Raw genomic sequence first — 23284 nt, 5'->3', positions numbered from 1 at the left:
AGTGGCGCGATGCCAACACCAGCAACCTCGACCCCCTGCAAGAGCCTGCCTCCATCCTCACCCACAAAGCCCCCACTTCCGTACTCCACCCCTGAATTTTCTTTGCATTTGCCGCCCAATGATAATAGATTAAATTTGGGAGACCTAGCCCCCCCCCCCCACCTGCTGTCCCTTCTGCAGTACCACCTTCCTTATCATGGCCTCCTTCCCCACCCAGACAAATGTGGAGATCAGCCTGTCCACCTCCCCTAAATAAAACCTTTGGCAAAAAGACTGGCAGGCACTGAAACAGGAACAAAATTCATTGCAAAACATTGATCTTTGCTGCGGTGTACCTAGCCCGCCGCCAACAGAGGGAGATTGTCCCCACTCAGCAAAGTAAGCCAAGCAAGTGAAATTGAACGTCCGAGCCCTGCCCAATCCCGGGCTAAATACACTCCCAAATACCAAAGTGGTACGCTGCCAGATGGAATAGCAGCCCCTCACACCTGCTCCCACTCCCAGAGAGGAGACCATAAAGTATTCACTTTTCCCTAAATTCAATTTGTACCCTGAAAACATCCCAAATCTCTGATACATCCCCCATTGTGCTTCCCCCATCGAAAAGCTGGGCTCCGAAATATACAACAAGCTATCTGCATATAAGGTTGTGGCGCACAAAGACTCCGTGAGACGAATAGAGTGAAGTCGATGAGGCTTTATTAAGCGTGTCTGTTCCCCAGCAGCCCGATAGTAAACTGGCCTGCGGGGAAGGCACCGGCTTCTTATACTTCGCCTTCAGGGCGGAGTATGAGGTCAACGGCCAACCAGGACCCGGGATCTGTCAGCCAATGACATTAGGGCTTCCAGCCCCACATGACCCCCCGAATACATACTACCACATAAGGAAACCCATGTGCCCACCCCCCCCCCCCCCCCCCACCCCGCCAATATCCCCATCCACAACACTGAGCCCGTCTGCGCAATGGCCAAGGGCCTCTATAGCCAATGCAAACAGAAGGGGGGACAATGGAGCATCCCTGCCTTGTACACTGCAATGCAAAGTACCCTGAATTCATATTATTTGTGTGCACACATGCCTGCAACTCCTTCCACTTTGCACAGAAGCCCTGGGTCTGGGTGCACCTGTATACCTCCCATCCATCTTCAAAATCTCTTCCATCAGCTGTTGGGGCTTCTCCTCTCACTCGCTATTCACCTTAGCCTTAAAACGAGATCATCTCCCCCCTCAGTAACGCCTTCATAGCCTCCCAAACTACAATTGAACTCACACGTACTCCTCAATCATCTTCCTGATCTTGTCACAGAAGCTCCGATCCGCCGACAACCCACACATACCATCCTCCACCTTGGCTTTTGTGCTGCCCCCTTCTCCAATACCATGTCCCATCCAGTGTGGTGAGTGATCCAAAATCACAATTGCTGAATACTCTGCCCTCTTAACTCAGCCAACAGCGCCTTTCCCGCCACAAAATAGTCAATCCTTGAAAACACCTTATGCACCGGAGAGAAAAATGAATACTCCCAATCCCTTGGGTGTAAAGATCTCCACAGGTCCAACCCCCCAATCTCCCTCATGAGCCCTACCGACTGGGTCAGTAAGCACGGCTGGGACCTGGCCACTCTCAGCTCCAGCACTGTATTCCAAACTCATAGGTGTCCAAATCCCGGATGGCACCCACCACTCTATTCACGAACCCCACATCATCCCAATTGGGGCCATATATGCTTACCAGCACCACCAGCCTCCCCTCCAATGCACCAGTCACTATCCGTACCTAGCTTCCTGATCGACCACCACCCTTCTCCATCTGAAACCTCATCCGCTTACCGAACAGGATCGCCACCCCCCAACGCCCACTATCAAACTCCAAATGAAATACTTGACTCACCCACCCTATCCTAAGCCTCATCTGGTCCTTCACCCTCAAATGGGTCTCCTGCAGCATCACCACATCAACTTTTAAACTCTTAAAATGCACATTCTCACTCTCTTCACTGATCTCACCAACCCCCTTACGTTCCACATTCCCAATCTAACCGGTGGTCTCCCACACCAACAACTCCCCCCCCCCGCCCGCGCCCCCATCCGCCACCACCATTACCCCAGGCCCTGCCCATCCGGCCGGACCCGCCCCATCCTTTTGTTATCATCGACCCCCCTCCCCTCCCTCTCAGAATCCCCCCATCCACTTGCTTTTGCAAACGCCTCACCCTATCGATCCCCTCCCCCCACCATTTACTCCTCCTAGGTCCATCGAAACCTGCTCAACCAGGCTCCACCGACCGCAGCCCCTCCTCCCACCACTAAACTATATTAGGTAGTGCGGTGACCCTGCCAGAGCCCTCCCTCCTCCCCACCCCCTCCTCAGTAACACGGCCCCACGTGCCCAAAACCACATCCCTTAAACCAAGAAACAGAAACAGAACTGCATCCATAAGGAAAGAACAGAACACACGCAAATAACCCCCCCCCCCCCCCATTTAAGAGACAGAAACAAAACCCCAATCCAAGTAGGAAACACTAAATAAGAAAAACATTCCCCATCCCATCCAACCAAATCCATCCTCCACCATCCTCCACAGCTCCTCACCCATCGAGGTGGACTGGTCACTGTGCTGCAACAGTGCCTATCCACCCATTCAACTTCTCCTTGCTCTCACACCTTGACCGACATCTTCATCACTGCCGCCTTTACTGGGGCAATGGGCCCTTCCACCCACTCTTTAAGCGAAGATGTCATCTCCCTCTGAAGAACCTCCAAATGCTTGACAAACAGTCTTTCAAACTCCATCGACATCACCTCGGTAAGAATTTCCACCGTGAGGGGAGTGGCCCCACCCGGCGACGCAGCCCCGCACTTCCTTCCTGCAGGACCCACAGCAGCACTCGCCGGCAGACTTTTGCTCGCCCTTTCTTTCCAGGATCTTTCTTCTGGGCCTTCAAAATTCCTCAACCTCCTTATGACTTCCCACACCAATTCATCCAAAAACAACGCTGAGACCAGGCATGAAAGTCCAAAAACCAGAGACTCGAGCAGGAACCACATAACGTGCGACCTCCACGCCACCACCGGAAGTCTGACTGAGTGTATTTGGGTACGTAAGGGCCAGAGACTCAAGAGGGCGGTTCTGCTGAGAGAGAGATAAGCAGGTGGCTTGGCCTTGCCAAACTTTCAATGTTACTATTGGGCGACAAATGCTGAAAAGGTGCTGGAGTGCTGCGGGGACTCGGAGGAGCCATGGATCCAGCTGGAGGCAGAGTCTGAGGAGGGCAAACTCCAAGACATTGTTAAAGGGTCCCCTCCCATTGGCGCCAATGAAACACTCAATTAACCCGGTGGTCGTAGCCACATTAAAAATTTGGAGGCAGCTCTGTCAACAGTTCAGTCTGAAGGCTGCCTCAAGGCTCGCTCCCATCTGTCCATACCAGTTATTCAAGCCTGCTAGGCTGGATGTGAGGTTTAGGGAGTGGAAGGAGAAGGGATTGGAGAAGGTGGAAAATTTATTTCTAGAAGGTAGGTTTGGTAGCCTGGAGGAGCTGAAGGAGAAATATGGGATTACAGACGCTGACAGGCTCGGGCATCTCCAGGTGCGTGGCTGGATCAAAAAGTACTTTGCTGCCTTCCCAGTGAAACAGCCTTCTACCTTGCTTGAGTGGATTTTGGTCTGCTTGGGGGCAGAGGTGGCTAGTATGTCAAGCATATACCAGTGGATAGTGGGGGAGGAGACGGGCTTTGTTGCGGGAGTGAAAGCAAAGTGGATAGAAGAGCTAGAGCCAATTGTCGAGGAGGTGGTTTGGAGCAGAGCACTGAGAAGAGTGAACTTGACCTCGTCCTATCTGAGGCTGAGTCTCATTCAGCTGAAAGTAGTGTTTCAAGCGCACCTCGCGAAGGCTAGAATGAGCCGATTAGTTGATGGGGTGGAGGATAGATGCGGTCGGTATTTGAGGGGGCGAGCACATCATGCGCACATGTTCTGGTCATGCTCAAAGCTGATGGGCTTCAGGAGATACTGTTTTGATACCATGTCGGCAATCCTGAACATGGGGTTGGAGTCGTGTCCACTGGTTGCGATATTTGGGGTCTCGGATGCACTGGAACTCCGATCGGGGGCAGGGGCAGACACCCTGCCCTTTGCCTCACTTTTGGCAAGGAGCTGGATCATCTTAGGCTGGAGGTCGATTACACTGCCCAGCGCATTGGCCCGGCTGGGTGACCTGATGGAGTTTTTGCACCTTGAAAAGGTCAAATTCACTGTGAGATGGTCGGTGGACAGGCTTTACCGTAGACGGAGGCTGTTTTTCATGTACTTTAAAGAGCTGGTCACTGTTAGCTGTTGGGTGGTGGGGGGGGGGGGGGGGGGGGGGGGCGGGGGGGAGTTAATTTATATTGTTCCAAGGGCCTTGGACGATAAAGAGGAACCAAAGCCAAGATTTACATTGACCCCGATGCTGCGCCTAAACATTTTGGATCGAGATCAGTTCCATACTCCCTATTGGAAAAGGTGGAGACCAAACTTTGCACCTGGCAAATGTAGGTATAATAAGGCCAATACAATTCACAGAGTGGGCAGCACCTGTGATCCTCATCCTTAAACCAGACAAATTAATCCTTTTCCGCGAACATTATAAGCTAAAGGTCAATCGGGTTTCCAAGCTAATCAGGTACCCCATGCCTCAGACCAAAGACCTGTACACCAAGTTAACAGGTGGCCAGGCGTTCACTAAGTTGGATGTGTGCCAGGCCTATCTTCGACTTGAATTAGATGAGCCTTCCCAAAAGTATGTTATGACCAATGTGCACATGGGACTGTATGGGTATACTCACTTGCCCTTCAGGATCACATCAGCATATGCCATATTCAATGGATCATGGAGAACACAATTCAAGGGTTACCTGAAGTGGCGGTGTACTTGGATGACATCCTGGTCACGAGTGCTGTGGATCAAGAACACCTGGCGAACCTAGAAGAGGTCTTGCAGAGATTTTCAAGAGTTGGGGTACACCTGAAGAGGGAAATATGTGTTTCTCAAGCAGACAAAGCGATCTATTTGGGATATTGGGTTCTGAGGAACGGTTGGACAGGATCGGCTTGTATCTGCTGGAGTTTCGAAGGATAAGAGGTAACTTGATTGAAACATACAAGATCTTGAGTGATCTTGACAGGGTGGATGTTTCCTCTGGTGGGAGAATCTAGAACTAGGGGTTATTGTTTAAAAATAATGGGTCACCCGTTTAAGACAGAGATGGGGAGAATTTCTTTCACTCCGCAGGTCATGCACCTTTGAAACTCTTCTTCAAAAAGCAATGGAAGCAATCTATGAACATTTGTAAGGCAGATGTAGATAGATTCTTGATGAGGAAGGAGGTGAAAGGTTACCAGGGGTAGGCGGGCATGTGGAGTTGAGTTTGTAATCAGATCAGCCATTCTTATTGAATGGCGGAATAGGCTCGACGGGCCAAGTGACCTACTCCTACTTCCAATTCATATGTTTGTATGTGTGATTCTTCACCCTCGACTCTGGAATGTTCTTTTTTGCTGGAGCAACAGAAATTCAGATGCCGGAGATATAAACCGGGAATCTTTCTTAAAAAGCCTGCAAGACAATTTCTAAGGGCTGACTACCCTTTAAAAATGTCACAATCTCCTGCGTGACGACAAGGTCATGTGGGTATCCCATAGTCAGAGCTGCCCCCACCCCATGATCTAGCAGCAAGCCCACCTCAACCGCATTCATGAGTTCGCTGCAACATGATCAGGTTCAGCCAACTGCCAAAGACCTGCGTTAGATCCCTGATGACTTCAGGGCCCACTGGCAGGTACTGTGGCAGTGGGGCTAAATCCAGGCCTTCGTGTCTTGAGTCCCTCCTTTCCCCTGCAGATACATGATGTCTCCTTATTTCCATCCCTTTATCATCGACATACAGTGAATTGCTTGAAAACCTTGGTGCTCACTCCCTCGTGTGTTCATCTGTTGCTCAAAATATTACAGCAGAGTGACCTTTGAAACATTTCCACCACTTCTTTGAAGTCCCAGTGTACTTCTCATTTAAGAGGTGCAGGCTGCCTTTATTTTGTGCTAGCCACTTGCAATATCAGGCTCTCTGCTGATGCGTACAGCTAAAAAGGAATGGGGCAAGCGGTGGCTGCATGAAGCAAAGGAGTAGGCAGCACAAACTTACTGTTTACCAATTTAGTACTGAAGTCCCCACACTTGTTTTTGAATAAGTCAATTTTCTAATTACTAGATAATCTGTTTTTTGATTGAGGCAGAAATATTAGGCAGGACTCCGGGGAGAACTCCGTTGCCATGGGATGTTTTACATCCAGCTGAGATGACAGACTGGTCATTGATTTCATTTTTCAACTGGCAGGTGGCACGTCGAACAATGCAACACTCCCTCAGTACTGTGCTGAACTGTCAACCTGAATTATATGCACAAATCCCTGGGGTGGAACTTGAACCCATGGCCATCTGACTCAGGCGAGAATGCTATTCACTATTCCATGGCTGACATCTTAGAAAAAGGTGGACATGATATGAAAAAAACCCCTGCACATTATCTTTTTTGGGGTTGTTTCTTGTCATGCCGATGACATGCCTCTGCTCATAATATCCACCAGGTCTTCCACCATGTCCACCTGTTTTGGTTGAGTAACAAATGTTGGTCAGACATAAAAGGCTCAATGAGCTCCTCTGTTCTTCTTTAAGTAAGATATCTTGGAATTATTCAATCTATCATGGAAGATTTGGATTGAGTTTACCATCCATGTGAGGCTTGACCATAATCCTGAGATTAAGGATCTTATTATCTACCTGGGGCGTGTCTCAACTGCACAACAGGCGAAGGAAGACTGTACCTCTCACGGGCTGTGTTGGTGGAAGAAGGTTGCAATGGCAAGGTGGTCCCGGTCATCGTGATTTGACACCTCACTGAAAGAAATCCAGGTACGACCTCCGCAAAGCCATCCGAGATGCCAAGAGAGAATATCAAACCAAGCTAGAGTCACAGGCAGACTCTCGGCGGTTGTGGCAAGGACTAAACAACATAACGGGCTACAAAGCGAAGCCGAGCAGTATCTCCGGCAGCAACGCACCCATCCCCGATGAACTCAATGCATTCTATGCTCGATTCGAGCAGGTAACCAACAAGCCGCTGTTGAGTGCCCCAGCAGCCCATAACTCACCTTTACCCACCATCACAGCTTCCGAAGTCAGACCGGCCTTCCTGAAAGTGAACCCTGGGAAGACGACGGGCCCGGATGGGATCCCTGGTCGTGCACTCAGAGCCTGCGTGGACCAGCTGGAAGAGGTGTTCGCAGACATCTTTAACCTGTCCCTACTCCACTCCGAGGTCCCCACCTGCTTCAAGAAGACTACCATCATACCGGTGCCAAAGAAGAACCAGGCAACGTGCCTCAATGACTACCGTCCGATGGCCCTGACTTCAGTCGTAACGAAGTCCTTCGCGAGGTTGATCATGAAGCGCATCACCTCCATACTCCCAGAATGCCTTGATCCACTGCAATTCGCATACCGTTGCAACCGTTCCACAGCAGACGCCATTTCCCTGGCCCTACACTCATCCCTAGAGCATCTCAACAACAAGGACTACTACATCAGACTCCTATTTATTGACTACAGCTCCGCCTTCAAATCCATAATCCCAGCCAAGCTCATATCAAAGCTCCAAAACCTAGGACTTGGCTCCCCACTCTGCAACTGGATCCTCGATTTTCTGACCAACAGACCACAATCAGTAAGAATGAACAACAACACCTCCTCCACAATGGTCCTCAATACTGGGGCCCCGCAAGGCTGAATACTTAGCCCCCTACTCTACACCCTGTACACACACGACTGCGTGGCAAAATGTGGTTCCAACTCCATCTTTTGCTGACGATACGACCATAGTGAGCCGGATCTTGAATAATGACGAATCAGAATACAGGAGGGAGATAGAGAACCTAGTGGAGTGGTGCAGCGACAACAATCTCTCCCTCAATGCCAGCAAAACTAAAGAGCTGGTAATTGACTTCAGGAAGCAAAGTACTGTACACACCCCTGTCAGCATCAACGGGGCCGAGGTGGAGATGGTTAGCAGTTTCAAATTCCTAGAGGTGCACATCTCCAAAAATCTGTCCTGGTCCACCCACGTCGATGCTACCACCAAGAAAGCACAACAGCGCATATACTTCCTCAGGAAACTAAGGAAATTTGGCATGTCCACATTAACCCTTACCAACTTTTACAGATGCACCATAAAAAGCATCCTATCGGGCTGCATCACAGCCTGGTATGGCAACTGCTCGGCCCAGGACCGCAAGATACTTCAGAGAGTCGTGAACACCGCCCAGTCCATCACACGAACCTGCCTCCCATCCATTGATTCCATCTACACCTCCCGCTGCCTGGGGAAAGCGGGCAGCATAATCAAAGACACCCCACACCCTGCTTACTCACTCTTCCAACTTCTTCCATTGGGCAGGAGATACAGAAGTCTGAGAACACGCACGAACGGACTCAAAAACAGCTTCTTCTCCGCTGTTACCAGACTCCTAAACCACCCTCTTATGGACTGACCTCATTAACACTACTCCCAGTATGCTTCACCCGATACCGGTGCTTATGTAGTTACATTGTATATGTTGTGTTGCCCTATTATATATTTTCTTTTCTTCCCTTTTCTTCCCATGTACTTAATGATCTGTTGAGCTGCTTGAAGAAAAATAATTTTCACTGTACCTCGGTACATGTGACAATAAACAAATCCAATCCAATCCAATCCAATCTGGCCACCAATAAAATCATGTGGACAATGACGACACCCCAAGGTCTCCACATTATACAAAATCACTTTCAGATTTCTATCAGGGTCCATTTGCCAAGTTCCTGTGGTGATTGGGAATTGGCAATGGGGACAGGCAGTGAACAAGGGATACACAGGCAATAAATGCATGAAAGCCGTTGGACACCTGCGTTGGGATGAAGATTTCTTTGGGGAGCAGCAACTGTGACTAGTGTCAAAACAATGTCAAGTCCTCTTCAGGATATTCTCTACTCACCCCAAATGGGGAGCAGGATAGAAAAACAGGCTGTCCTATTTTCTCTGGCTGGAAGACCGCATCCTGTGGGATTACCATCTTTGTAGTCAAAGAAAACAAACTGGAAATTTGCAACTCATGGAAACTCTCAAGAGTGAACATACAGAAAGAAGAACTGCAATTGTGTCACATGAGCTGTCAAGATTCCAAATTGACATATTCATCCTCAATGAGATATGCCTTCCTGGGGTGGGGGAGCCGGAAAAACAAGCAGGGAGATGCACCCTCTATTAGAAAGGAAAGGCTGACACTGACCCTTGTATCCACAGAGTTGGTTTTACCATCTGGAATAGGATCTTGGTTGCACAGCCAGAACTTCTTAATTGTATAAATGAAAGGCTCATGACACTTCACCTGTAGTTTAGGTGTACCCAGGATGCCACTGATGCACTAAGTGTCAAGAACCACAGAGACATGTGAGACTTTAATCAAGGCTTTAATACACTACATAGGAAGCTTACCCGACACAGACGACCCCAGACAAAATGGGTCCGGTCTCAGAAGCTGGGTCTTATACCTAACTCCCGGGGGAGTGGCCAAGGCGGAGCTCTCCGTGGCCAGGTCAGGTTACATACAGGTGACCGAACCTCTACAGAGCTACAGTACAATACACAGTACAATACACAGGATTACAGGGCCAAGTTACGCACAACTATTATATAACTATGTACAATGCTAGGGAAGTACAGTGGTGTATCACCACAGCCACATCCATCAGCATTTCAACCCTACCCCTTCGCTTCCATGAAGATGTTAAGGAAAAGTTCCATTTTGACCTTGCTGCAGTCCTCACTGCAATCCTTCTGGGGGACATTAATGCCAGGGTTGGCTGCAACTCCGAAGGCTGGATGCTATGTTTCAGGGGTGGGGGTGAAGAAATTAAGGACTTATTTTTGGAAGGGCGGTTTGTGAGTTTGGAGAGGTTGATGCAGAAATATGGGATTCCACAGGGGGTGGCCTTTATGTATATGCAAGTGTGTGACTTGGCAAAAAAGGTTTCCCCAACGTTTCCGGTGACACCGCCCACCTTGTTGTTGGACGGGGTGTTGTCGGTGATGGGGTTGAAGCGGGGGGCTCATCTCGTCGCTGGAGGGGGTTAAGGCCAAGTGGGAGAAGGGGCCAGGGGTGGCGCTGGAGGAGCGGTTGTGGTGTGAGGTGCTGCAGAGGGTCCGAGGTTGGGGTTAATACAGTTAAAGGTGATGCACAGGATGCACCGGATGAGGCCGAGGATGATCCGGCTGTTTGAGGTGGTGGAGGACACTTGTGAGCAGTGTGGGAGAGGTCTGGCTAATAATGAGCATATGTTCTGGTCCTGCCCCAAGTTGGAGAAATTCTGGAGGTCATTTTTCAGCACCATGTCGAAGATCCTGCACGTGGATTTGGAGCTGAGTCCCCTTGGGGCCAGATTTGGGTTGTCGGACTTGCCAGAGCTGCAGACAGAAGCGGGGCCAGATGTTTTAGCCTATGCCTTGCTGATTGCTTGCAGGTGGGTCCAGTTGGGGTGGAGGTCAGCTTCTCTGCCCATTCCACAGTGTGGCTTGTGGATTTAATGGAGTTCTTGTATTTGGAGAAAGTTAAGTTTGCATTGGGGGCTGGGGGTGGGGGGGGGGGGGGGCTGTCAATGGAAGGGTTCCACAAGAGATGTGGTCTGTTTATCATTTTAAAGAGTTGGTTACCATCAGCTGCTAAGGGGAGAAGAGTGGTTGGGGGAGGGAGGTGGGGATGGGAGGTGGTTTTATGGTGTTATTGGGGTATTGGTTGGTAGAGGGGGTTGTTTTTCTTGATGTTTTGCTTTATGTATAAAATGGTAAAAATTGAAAGAAATATATTTTTTAAACGATCTAAGTTAGGCTTGACCAACCTCAGGCCCGTGGGCCTGTTGGAGCCTATTTCCTGACAAGAAATGTTATGACTTTTGAAATTTCACCAAGGAAAAAGAACCATAAGTAATAGAGAACAAGATACAGATTGTGAACAAATATATATTCCAAGCTTGTTGCAGCGTAAGCATGCAGTTACCACCATAAAATGAGACAAATATAGCGTGACAGTTTAAATTAATATGTAAATGGTTTACAAATAGTGCAGACCCTGACATATGAGGACGACTCATTTTGTAATGAGAACACGCACGTGTGTCCAACAAATGCAGGAAATAGAGAGGGGAGGTTTCATATGGATAAGTGATGAGTGCACCTATTTTCATTCATGTCCTAAAATGGAAATTATATGAAAGAATGTGTATATCTTATGCATTAACCCAACAAGGCAAAATAGCATATATAATCTTGTCCATCTAAAGTGTCATCTGTGCCTCACCTATGCCTATTGTATCACCGCCAAAGGTATGTGTTGTGCTGGAATCTTATAGGCTCAGAGTTTAAGCACACTTTAACATGCGAGTTGAGATAAACAGTATAATGGCTATGTATTTATTGTTGCCAAGTCTGTTTCAAATAAGCGAGGAGCTTCACAATAATAAAGAAATAGAACAAAACAGTTTGTTGAGCATTATCTTTATGTTGATTATCTTCCCTCTATATTTAACCAGATAGTGAAGCAATACACCTATGCAATCAAACCGAAACAGAAAAAGAATCTCTAAATCATTGTCCAGAAGGTTACAGCTCTACCAAGGATAGATTTGCAGCAAGTCCAAATTTGTATTCCAATTCAAGATCTCATGCCAATCAAAGCTCAAAGCCACCTAGTCAAATAAATTTTCTCTCAGGTTGGTCACCAGCTTCCCTCCACATCATTTATCTCTGCAGGCACTCAGCCAGGCCTCTGCAGGCACTCAGCTAGGCCTCTGCAGGCACTCAGCCAGGCCTCTGTAGGCTCCTCAGCCAGGCAACTCTGCAAGTCTTTTATTTTCACACCCACCCCTGCTCACCTGTGCCTGTTCCTATTTCAGTGCAATGCCTTCTGGGAAATGTAGTGCGTGTGGCCTGCTATGTAGTTCTGGCCGAGAGGAAATGAAATATATGTACAGGGAGATACTGCCCCTCCACAATTCTCCCATGCTGAAATATATTTACAAAGATGCATGATATATACAGAGAATGAACAGCTATGTCACGAATATGCTCTCAGTATTTCTTAGTTTTTAAAATCCTACCACTACGTCTAGTTGCATTCCTGAAATCCACAGCAATGGTGGAGGCGGCCTGCTGACTGCTGTGCCCCATTGCCTGAGATAACTATGGTGGGCATCCTTTGGAGGACTGCGCCTAAAGGGCCCATTCTGACTTTAGATTTCCTGCTCTCGGGCAGGTACAACCTCCTTCGCCACGGGCAGAGGGGTTTCGGAGGAGCTAGGCACTCTCGGAGTCTCCTGGGTAGATGGACCCAGGGTATCCAGCTGATGGTCATCCTCCTTTTGGGTGCATCAGGGCCCCTGCCTAACCCCTTGAAAGAATGACGAGGTGACCCATCCCCCTCTTGCCTATTCACTGATGGATCCAGTCCATGCCTAGAGCGATGGAATGCAGGACCGAGCGCAATACCAGCTGAACCTGCTGGAGCAGAATCTCCAGGGTGGCTGCCATCCTTCCCATGGTGACCTTGAGGCATAGAACCATAGAAAATAGTTGAAGGAGTAGGCCATTTGTCCTTCGAGCCTGCACCACCATTCAATATGATCATGGCTGATCATACAAATTCAGTATCCCACTTGCTTGCATCATGGAGCCACATGATCAGGCAGAACGTGGGCCAGTGGTGTAATGGGAAATGTTGAGGTGCAAGAGCTCTGAGAAAATGTGTTAGCCATATCATTTCTCAATCTTCTGTCACATTGCTTTCCCATGTATTAATTATTTTAGCCCCAGACATCAGTAAGTGAAAAATATTAGTGCCAGTAGGCATTTTATTTTGAACCATGGAGTATTTTGAAAAGCTAGTCTTTAGCATAGCTAGAATATCACTATGCAACAGTCTAGTTATTTAATTCAACCCTATTAAAAATATGAATTACAGAAAACTGTTAGGATCCTGGATGAGAATTCAACTATTTATAATTTGTAGAACTGTAGGAAAAGGTGACAGCACTACATGAGTGATAACTCTGACCAATAGGTATCCTTTACGTTTAAACAAACTTCAATTTAAACATAGAATTAACCACATTAAGAACAAAAAAATTTGATTTACTGTTAACAGTTCTTAACTCACAGGAGGAACTCTAACTTACTTCCGAAATCTGCCACAAAATATTCCAATTAAGCGAACCAATATTGTTCAAATACCACTTATAAATAAAGTTAACAGCCAATCAGGTATTCTTTCCTCAGTGCAGAGATCTTGGAGAGACCCTTTCAGGAGCAAACTGAAAGACACTTCTTGTCAGACTAAAATCCTATGGCAAACTGCAACTATAGACAGACCTTAATTATATGATCTGTACCCAAAGAATAAAGCATTCTTTTGTCTCCTCCTACAAGATGTCCATGACCTGTTTAACCAGGATCAAATACAATAGACTTAATTCTCCCAAAAAATGACAAAGGGTACGATTCATCAACCACATTGCACCCGGTGCGGACCTGGGCATGCTGGGTAAAGTGGGAGAGGGCTAAATCGAGACTTACGCCAAGCACAAACCATTTTGCGATTCACCTGCCCCACTCCCGATGGCAAGCTCCGGATCTCGCTCAAAAATGACGAGAATATCATTAACCCTAATTTGCATTAATCATTTTAATCTCACTAACTAGATTAAGTCGACGCAGCAACCTCCCGGGAATCACCCCACTTCCCAGCAGGAAGTCACACAGGCATTATTTAGTATACCTTTTCAAAAGCTGGCGCAATGGCTACGGAGGGAATGTGAAGAGGTGAGTAGTGCTTTTCATTTATTCCATTCCCTTTCTGGAGCCGCTGCTCCAGTGCTCGGGGTCGGGAGGCTGGAGCGCTCCAGGTCGGAGGTCGTGCTTGGGCCAGGGGGTTGAAGGGCTTTACATCAGTGAGGCCTTCAAGCCATCTTTAAACATTGTTGGAGACCCGTAACAGGGGCAACCACAGCTGCAGCCTGTCTGTCCTGCCAAACTCTTCCAGTACAAGGCCCTGCTGTAGCTTCCCTCCTGAAAGTCAATTTAACCCCCTTTGACTGTGAACGGCATCTAGCTTCATAGCTGAAGGTTATCTCAAATGAGGAATTTGCCTTGTTAGTTGTGAGAGCACCTCACTCTCCTGAACTCTCAAATGCCTCCTCGAAGGCACAGGTACCTGTCTCAGAGGATGATTAGTGCACTTCATGTCCAACAACCTTTGATGCCTGAACATTGTGCCTGTACTCTAGGGGTGTCAGCACCATAGATGTAGCTGCCAACACTAAAGAGCAGGGCTTCACCACTGAGGATCCTTTCGCGGCCAAAGGTTAAGTATCTGGATGAGCGGAGAGCAGCTGAGCATGTCCTCCCTAATGTTCCCAGCAGAGGTCCAGGGTCTAGGGGCTCCTGATGTGGCCAGGATTGAGTGTGAAGATCAAAGTTTTCCAGCACAAGTGGCTCATTGGATGGCACTCTGAGAGAAGGCGGACAGTCATGGTAAGGATGGGGGAGTCTTGGGGGATTTGAGGGTCATGGGATGAAAGCCCTAACTGATTGTCGGTCTCTCCGATCCCACGGAGGCTGCCCTCACTGTGTTTGTAGACGCCGAAAACGGCAGCAATGCCAACACAGGCTGGAGGAGGCACCATGCGTGTAAGAAGCCGGCGCACATCCTGAACACCCAGTCGCCCATCAGGCTAAGGAGGGGCCCAGCAGGGGAGGTCAGCAATGTCTCAAGGTGTACAGGCATCGTTAGTCCTTCCATGAGTTGATGGGCAGCATATGTTGCAGAAGGCTCCATCTCAACAGGGAGATAGTGCAGCACCTGTGACATGTGCTCGTGGGCATGGCAACCTCCTCCCCCCCCCCCCCCTCCCCCAGTGGAGAAACAGGACACCCGCTCCAGTGGCCTTGAAGGTCACTGCAGCCCCAAACCACTGGGTCATTCCAAGCTCAAGCAGGGGCCTGTGTGACATATGTCAGTCATCTGCCCACAAGTGCATCTGGGAGGTGACAGATGCACTGTATTCCCAGACACAAATCTAATCACCGACGACTTGAACCAGGCCCCCCAAGATGGCCTGGGCTGCAGGTTTTGCTATCATTGCTGGGGTGCCCAGGTTCAGGTGGTGATCGATGGCACGCATGTCACCGTGCGAGCACTGGGGCATCAGCATATTAATAGAAAGGGGCGCCACTCCCTGAATGTTCAGATCATGTGCGACCAACCGCTTCAGAATCATGCACATGTGTGCCCGCTACCCTGGGAGCGTGCATGACAGCTACACCCGTGGGCACTCAGAGATCCTTGCTGTCTTTGAGGGTGATAGGTGGCTCATTGGGGACAGGGGATACCCGCTGAGGACATGGCTGATGACGCCAGTGCGGAGGCCTAAGACCAAGGCGGAGACCCAATATGAGGCCCACAATGTCAACCATGCTGTCATTGAGCGTTGCATCAGGCTGCTCAAGATCTGATTCTGATGCCTTGGCTCTGCTGGTGCCCTGCAGTACACCCCCAAGAGCGTCTCCCGCTTTGTGGTGGCCTGGTGTGGTCTCCACAGCTTGAAACAGGGGGAGCGAGAGGATGACCCCGAGGAGGAGCCGGAGAATGGACGACAGGCTGCAGTGAGGGTCCAACGTGCCAGGAGGTGCAGGGAGGCCCTCATCATCTCCAGATTCTCCTCAGACGAACCTCTGTCCCGTCAACTCAGCACCCCCTCCCCAATCTCCCCTGCCATTTCCCCCAACCCCTCCCCCTGCACACCACCACCTCCCCACTCATCCTGTTCCCCGCTCCAAGGGTCTGTAACATTGCTCCAGGGTGATGGGCCTGTGTTGGCACTGTCAGTGGGTTACTATACAAGGCAGGAGAGTGATGATCACTCATTGTGAGGAAATCTCTGGTACTCTTCATGATCTGCAAAAGTCTGACTCCTGTCTTTCTGCTGACAGTGCGCTCACACCCATCCTCTACATTGGGGGCTTTTGATCTTGGACCACTGCGTCGGGGCAGTGGGGGCATTGCGGGCAGGCCCACTGTGCAGAATAACGTGACAGAGGCTTCACATGTATCAGGTGTGACATATTTTAGTAGTGAACATTTTAATGTGACAGATTTCCATTCCCCCATGCTACACATAGTGAACATCCCAATGCCCACTGAGTGCTCCTCACTCTTCTTGATCTTCTGTGGTCTGGTGCTACGTCTAGGTGTGTCCCCAGGATGCACATCAGAGGAGGTGGAAGCAGCCTGTGACACCGGTAAGTCAGCTGTGGCCTTTGATGCAGCCAGAATGCCACAGCTGACTTACCGGTGTCACAGGCATCACCTTGCCACCCAGTTCTTCCACTGCCCTTGAGATGCTCCGGTGTCAGGAGGGGAGATTCAGAAGAACTGTAGACTGCTGTAGTCTCCTTGGTGGCAGGCCACGGGTTGGCCTCAAGTGCTTCCCCCACCCTGAGGGTATCCTTAGGGCCTTGGGTGACTCCATGGGAAAGAGGGCCAGCTGGAGTGAGCTCCAGAAGCATCTGAGTCATCTTCCTCTGTCAGCCCTGGAGGCTCCCCATTGTCTGCACATGGTGTTGGCGCCCTCGACGATGGTCCTCAGCGATTGGGCCATGCTCTGCAGTGCTTCGGCAATATCCACCAGCGTCTGGGACATTTTTCTCATTGACTGGGACATGATGTCGAGGCCCTCAGCCATGGTCATCACAGATTGAGCTATACGTTGCACTCCTCCATTCAAGGCACAAATGTAGTGCTCCAGGTTTTCCACTGCGGTCGCCTCCCTAGCAGTGTTGGCCTCGGTGCCATGCATCGGCAGCACTATCTCCTGCAGTTGAAGGGTTTGAGACACTTCCAATCAGCCTTGCATTCCTGGAATGTCGCTGGACACCCTGCCCCCCCCTCCCCTCCTGCTGAATCTCACAACACTGGTCTATCATCTGCATCAGCTCAGGTAAAACCTTGTCCAGAGGCTCAACATCAGTCTGGGCCCAGCTGAGTCCTGGGATCCAGCAGACCTCCAACCACTGTCTCCCTTCGAAATGTTGCTCTGTTTATCTGGTTATAAATATGGCAGTCAATATGGTCGCCTTTCTTAATCCTAATTATGTTTCTACTTTCAGAGTCGCCAGGTATCTCTCTATACCGCCACAAGGTTCAACCCGAATACCGATCAAAGAGCCAGTTAGTTAGTTCAAAGTCAATACTATTTATTTACACACACAGTAAGATCTACTCATGCACAACAGTACTACAAACTAAACTATCTCTAACGCTGACACCTATACTTAACTTCGGGTCCCCACTTAGTCAGAGTAACAATGGCCGTTGTTTGGATCTGAGGCTGTTGGGTTCGAAGAGATACAGGAGAACAGCTAAGGTCGCCCGTCTGGTAGCGAGCGTTGACCTGAAACTTACTTGCTTCTGGTGGTGCTGGTGGATGGGTCTCTCCACCTGAGAGCCAAATCCAAGAGAGCAAATCTCTTGTGGGGTTCCTTCTTATACTTGGAAGGGCTTCGCGCGCTTTTAGGTGGGCCTTAAACTTGGTCCCAATTAATTGGGCAGCTTCTCGATCATTGTTATCGATCTTTACCAATAAAAGGGGTGGGTGCCCTGATGGCTGGGCATGTCTTAGGTGGCCGTTGGCCTTGCTTTGTTTGTGTCTTTCTGGCGCCGGGATGTCTGCGACAGTATCAACTACCTGAGTGCTAGTCCTTTGTTCCTCGGAGATGGGCCATCAATATGCCAATCGACCCAGAGTTTCGATTCCGTCTGGTAACTGCTTCCCAAATATACATTCAGGCTCTGTGCCTGCTTGTTGTCTAGCATTGTCCACATTTCCCTACATTCTTTGTGAGCATCCATTTTGTATTCTGGAAGTGGCCATCCCAGATGGCTACAGAAGTTTCTGCCTCCATCTGATGTGCATCAGTAACTGTCTGGCACTCGCCAGATAGTGCCCCTGAAGCCTGTCTACTAATATCGCTATCCGAGGTGTGTCTGCGCTGGTGGAAGGTGGGGCGACATGAGTAATGCATTGCCGGTGTTCTCCTCAGAGCTCTCCTCCAAGGTGGTCCTCTGGGAATTGTGGGGGTGAGGGTTGGAGTCCGGATTGCCTGGCCTCATCACATAGTGATCCTACAAGACAATGGTCTTGTGGTCAATGAAAGGTAAAGGTTAATTTTGTGGGATATCGACAACTCATTTGAGACAGATCATCTGGATGAAGGGCCAGTGGATCCTCACCTCTGTGGCGCAGGCCAACCTCACTGTCGGTCACTGCTCTCTCCTTGGGCAACCCCGCGATCTCCAGGACCCATTCCTCATAGAGGGTGAGGATTCGAATCTCTGAGACTCCTCATTCCATCTTCTCCCTTTCCCTCTTATTTAGGCTATCTTCTCCTGCGGGGACAAACAGAGGAGGTTGTGAGCAGTTTTGGGCCCCGTATCTAAGGAAGGATGTGCTGGCCTGGAAAAGGTCCAGAGGAGGTTCAGAAGAATGCTCCCTGGAATGAAGAACGATCCCTGGAATGAAGAACGTGTCGTACAAGGAACGGTTGATGACTCTGGGTCTGTGCTCGTTGGAGTTTAGAAGGATATGGGGGGATCTTATTGAAACTTACAGGATACTGCAAGGCCTGGATAGAATGACTGTGGAGAGGATGTTTCCACTTGTAGGAAAAACTAGAAGCAGAGGACACCATCTCAGACTAAAGGGCCGATCCTTTAAAACATAGATGAGGAGTAATTTTTTTCAGCCAGTGGTTGGTGAATCTGTGGAACTCTTTGCCGCAGAAGGCTTTGCAGGCCAAATCACTGAGTGTCTTTAAGACAGAGATAGATAGGTTCTTGATTAATAAGGGGATCAGGGGTTATGGGGAGAAGGCAGGAGAATGGGAATGAGAAAATATCAGCCATGGTTGAATGGAGCAGACTCGATGGGCCGAGTGGCCTAATTCTGCTCCTATGTTTTATCGTCTTATGGTCTTAAAACGGCACCCCGATATCTGAGAAGCTGGTCTTGCCGATGAGTTCAGCTCCCTACCACTGAAAACATTTCCAAGTGTGGGCGAGACTGGGGAGAAACTCACAAGGCCCAAAAAATGAATACGTATGCGTGAATCCAGGTCTGGATCTCACCAAAAGGCCAGCGCAAAACACACCGCCAAACATGCGTCCAAAGTCTCTAATTATCTTCTCCCCAGAAAACATAACAAGATCTCATAGGCTTACCCTTGTAAATATAAGCATGGCTTGAAAGAATGATGATCTCACTTTTACAATATTTTAATTGCACCTTCTGCAGCCACAAAATCTGTCTTTCAAACTAGGATTTAAACAGAATATTACTGCAGCCGATAAATACACCCCCGAACCCAACTTTTAAAACCATTACTGCACTGGATACATATAATATAATATATACACCAATTTCTTACATCATCAAACCCCCACCCCCACACTCTCTCCTCACCCCCACACTCACACCCACAGTATCTCTACTCAACAACCACCACTCTCTCTCTGTCCCCCACATGCACTCACCCACACCCCATCACACTTTCTCTCCTCCACACTTCCTCTCCTTCACACCCATCACACTTTCTCTCTCCTCCACAATCTCTCTCCTCCACACTCTCTCCCCCACACTCATTATTTCATCACCCCCCTCACACTCTCTCTATTCCCAAACCCCTCACGCACTCTCTGTCATCGTCTGTGGTTACTCACTTACTCGGACCGCTAGTGTACTTCACTGCTTCAGCTGCTTCGACTGGGCCCAACGCTGCCAGTATAGCTGCCTCGCCTGGTCCCCAGACCACTGATACAGCGAACGTACCTGGATCCTGCACTGCCGCTCCTACTGCATTTCCTGAGCTCTGCACCGTCGCTCCTGCTGCCTCACCTGAGCCCCGCACTGCCACTCCATCTGATTTGCGCTCTGGGTCTGAAACTTAACTTCAATACTTACCTTCCCACACTTTGTTCTTATCCAGTCATAGGCTGATTTCTCTCTGATCTGCTGCTGATAGGATTACTAATGTACCTTCAAAACTTCCATTGTAGAAATGTGACGATTGCACTCACATGAGATACTCTTATGGTACTTGGGTGCATGTAACTGAGGTGTCAACTGCAAATGCCATTGGTGCGGTGCTGTCATTTGCTAAATATCAAATTCAATGGATGCTCCTGGTGTTCTACAACATTACTCTTATGAGAGATAGTATTGGGGCACCAACACCAGCAGCGAGGGTTCGATTCCCGTACCAGCTTACCTGAACAGGGGCTGGAATGTGGCGACTAGGGGCTTTTCAAAGTAACTTCTTTTTAAAAAAAATATATTTATTAAGAATTTTTAAACAAAATTTTCAACCTTACAAACAAACCCCCCCCGTAACACAAAAGAAAGAAAACTCGCATAGCAAGACATGAACATGGCAAGTCAATATGATACAGAACTTTGTACATTGGATTTTTCCCCTGCATTTCAGTTTTCCGGATCATTCATGTATTTTCTTGCTCAAATGCCCCCCAAACAAAAAAAACTGCCCCCCCCCCCCCCCGCCCCCCCACCAAAAAAAAGATATCCCCCCTTCCCCCCCCCGCTGCTCCCCCCCCTGGGTTGCTGCTGCTGTCCGACCTTCATCTAACGCTCCGCGAGATAGTCTAGGAACGGTTGCCACCGCCTGTAGAACCCCTGCGCAGACCCTCTCAAGGCAAACTTTATCCTCTCCAACTTGATAAACTCTGCCATATCATTTATCCAGGCTTCCACGCTGGGGGGCTTCGCCCCTTTCCACATTAACAAGATCCTTCGCCGGGCTACTAGGGACGCAAAGGCCAGAATACCGGCCTCTTTCACCTCCTGCACTCCCGGCTCGTCCGCTACTCCAAATAGTGCTAGCCCCCAGCTTGGCTCGACCTGGACTTTCACCACCTTAGATACTGTTCTCGCAACTCCCCTCCAGAACCGCTCCAGTGCCGGGCATGACCAAAACATATGGACATGGTTCGCCGGGCTTCCTGAGCACCTCCCACATCTGTCCTCCACCCCAAAGAACCTACTCAGCCTCGCCCCCGTCATGTGCGCTCTGTGAACTACCTTAAACTGTATCAGGCTGAGCCTGGCACACGAGGAAGAGGAATTAACCCGACTTAGGGCATCAGCCCACAGCCCCTCCTCAATTTCCTCCCCCAGCTCCTCTTCCCATTTACCCTTCAGCTCCTCTACCAAAGCCTCCCCCTCTTCTTTCATCTCCTGGTATATCGCCGACACCTTGCCCTCTCCGACCCATACGCCCGAAATCACCCTGTCTTGAATCCCCTGTGCCGGGAGCAGGGGGAATTCCCTCACCTGCCGCCTCACAAATGCCCTTACTTGCATGTACCTGAAAGCATTTCCCGGGGGTAGCCCAAACTTCTCCTCCAGCGCCCCTAAGCTCACAAACGTCCCATCAATGAACAGGTCCCCCATTCTTTTAATCCCTGCCCTATGCCAGCTCTGAAACCCCCCGTCCATCCTTCCCGGGACAACCCGATGGTTGTCTCTGATCGGGGACCACACCGAGGCTCCCATCGCACCCCTGTGCCGTCTCCACTGCCCCCAGATCTTTAGCGTTGCCGCCACCACCGGGCTCGTGGTATACCTTGTCGGCGAGAGCGGCAGCGGTGCCGTCACCAGCGCCCCCAGGCTCGTTCCTTTGCAGGACGCCATCTCCAACCTCTTCCATGCCGCCCCATCTCCCTCCATCACCCAGATTCGGCAACGCCAGCCCTCCTCGATCCCTACTTCGCTCCAGGAACCCCCTCCTTACCCTCGGGGTCTTACTCGCCCACACAAAGCCCATAATGCTCCTGCCTACCCTCTTAAAAAAGGCCTTGGTGATCACAATTGGAAGGCATTGAAATACAAAAAGAAACCTCGGAAGGACCACAATTTTAATCGACTGTACCCTGCCCGCCAGCGAGAGCGGCAACATGTCCCACCGTTTAAAGTCCTCCTCCATCTGCTCCATCAGCCTCGTCAAGTTACGTTGTGCAGGGCCCCCCAGCTCCTAGCTACCTGGATCCCCAAGTATCAAAAGCTCCTATCCGCCCTCCTCAGCGGCAGGTCGTCTATCCCTCTTCCCTGATCCCCCGGATGCACCACAAAGAGCTCACTCTTCCCTAAATTGAGCTTATAGCCCGAGAAGTCCCCAAACTCCCTTAGGATCTGCATGACCTCCACCATCCCCTCCACTGGGTCCGCCACATACAGCAACAGGTCGTCTGCATACAGCGACACTCGATGCTCCTCTCCCCCTCGGACCACCCCCCTCCATTTCCCAGACTCCCTTAATGCCATTACCAAAGGTTCAATTGCTAGTGCAAACAACAAGGGGGACAGGGGGCACCCCTGCCTCGTCCCTCGATACAGCCGAAAATAGTCCGACCTCCGCCGATTCATAACCACACTCGCCACCGGGGCTCTATATAGGAGTTTAACCCAACTGATAAACCCCTCTCCAAACCCAAACCTCCACAACACTTCCCAGAGATACTCCCACTCCACTCGGTCAAAGGCCTTCTCCGCGTCCATAGCTGCCCCTATCTCCGCCTCTCCCTCCACCGATGGCATCATTATCACATTTAGGAGCCTTCGCACATTGGTATTTAGCTGCCTCCCTTTACGAATCCCGTCTGGTCCTCGTGAATCACCCCCCCACCCCCCCGGGACACAGTCCTCAATCCTCGTAGCCAACATTTTTTGCCAGCAACTTAGCATCTACGTTGAGGAGCGAGATCGGTCTATACGACCCGCATTGCAGTGGGTCCTTATCCCGCTTCAGGATCAAAGAGATCATCGCCTCCGACATTGTCGGGGGCAGGGTCTCCCCCTCCCTTGCTTCATTGAAGGTCCTTACCAGCAACGGGGCTAACAGGTCTACATACTTCCTATAGAACTCCACCGGGAACCCATCCGGCCCCGGGGCCTTCCCTGCCTGCATGCTCCCCAGTCCTTTAACCAGCTCCTCCACCCCAATTGGCGCCCCCAAACCAGCCACCACCCGCTCCTCCACCCTCGGGAACCTCAGTTGATCCCAGAATCGTCGCATCCCCTCTTTCCCCCTGGGAG

Source organism: Scyliorhinus torazame, chromosome 8 (genome assembly GCF_047496885.1).
Source record: "Scyliorhinus torazame isolate Kashiwa2021f chromosome 8, sScyTor2.1, whole genome shotgun sequence".
NCBI lineage: Eukaryota > Metazoa > Chordata > Chondrichthyes > Carcharhiniformes > Scyliorhinidae > Scyliorhinus > Scyliorhinus torazame.
The sequence above is the reverse complement of the archived record's forward strand: the minus strand, read 5'-3'. Positions refer to the sequence as shown.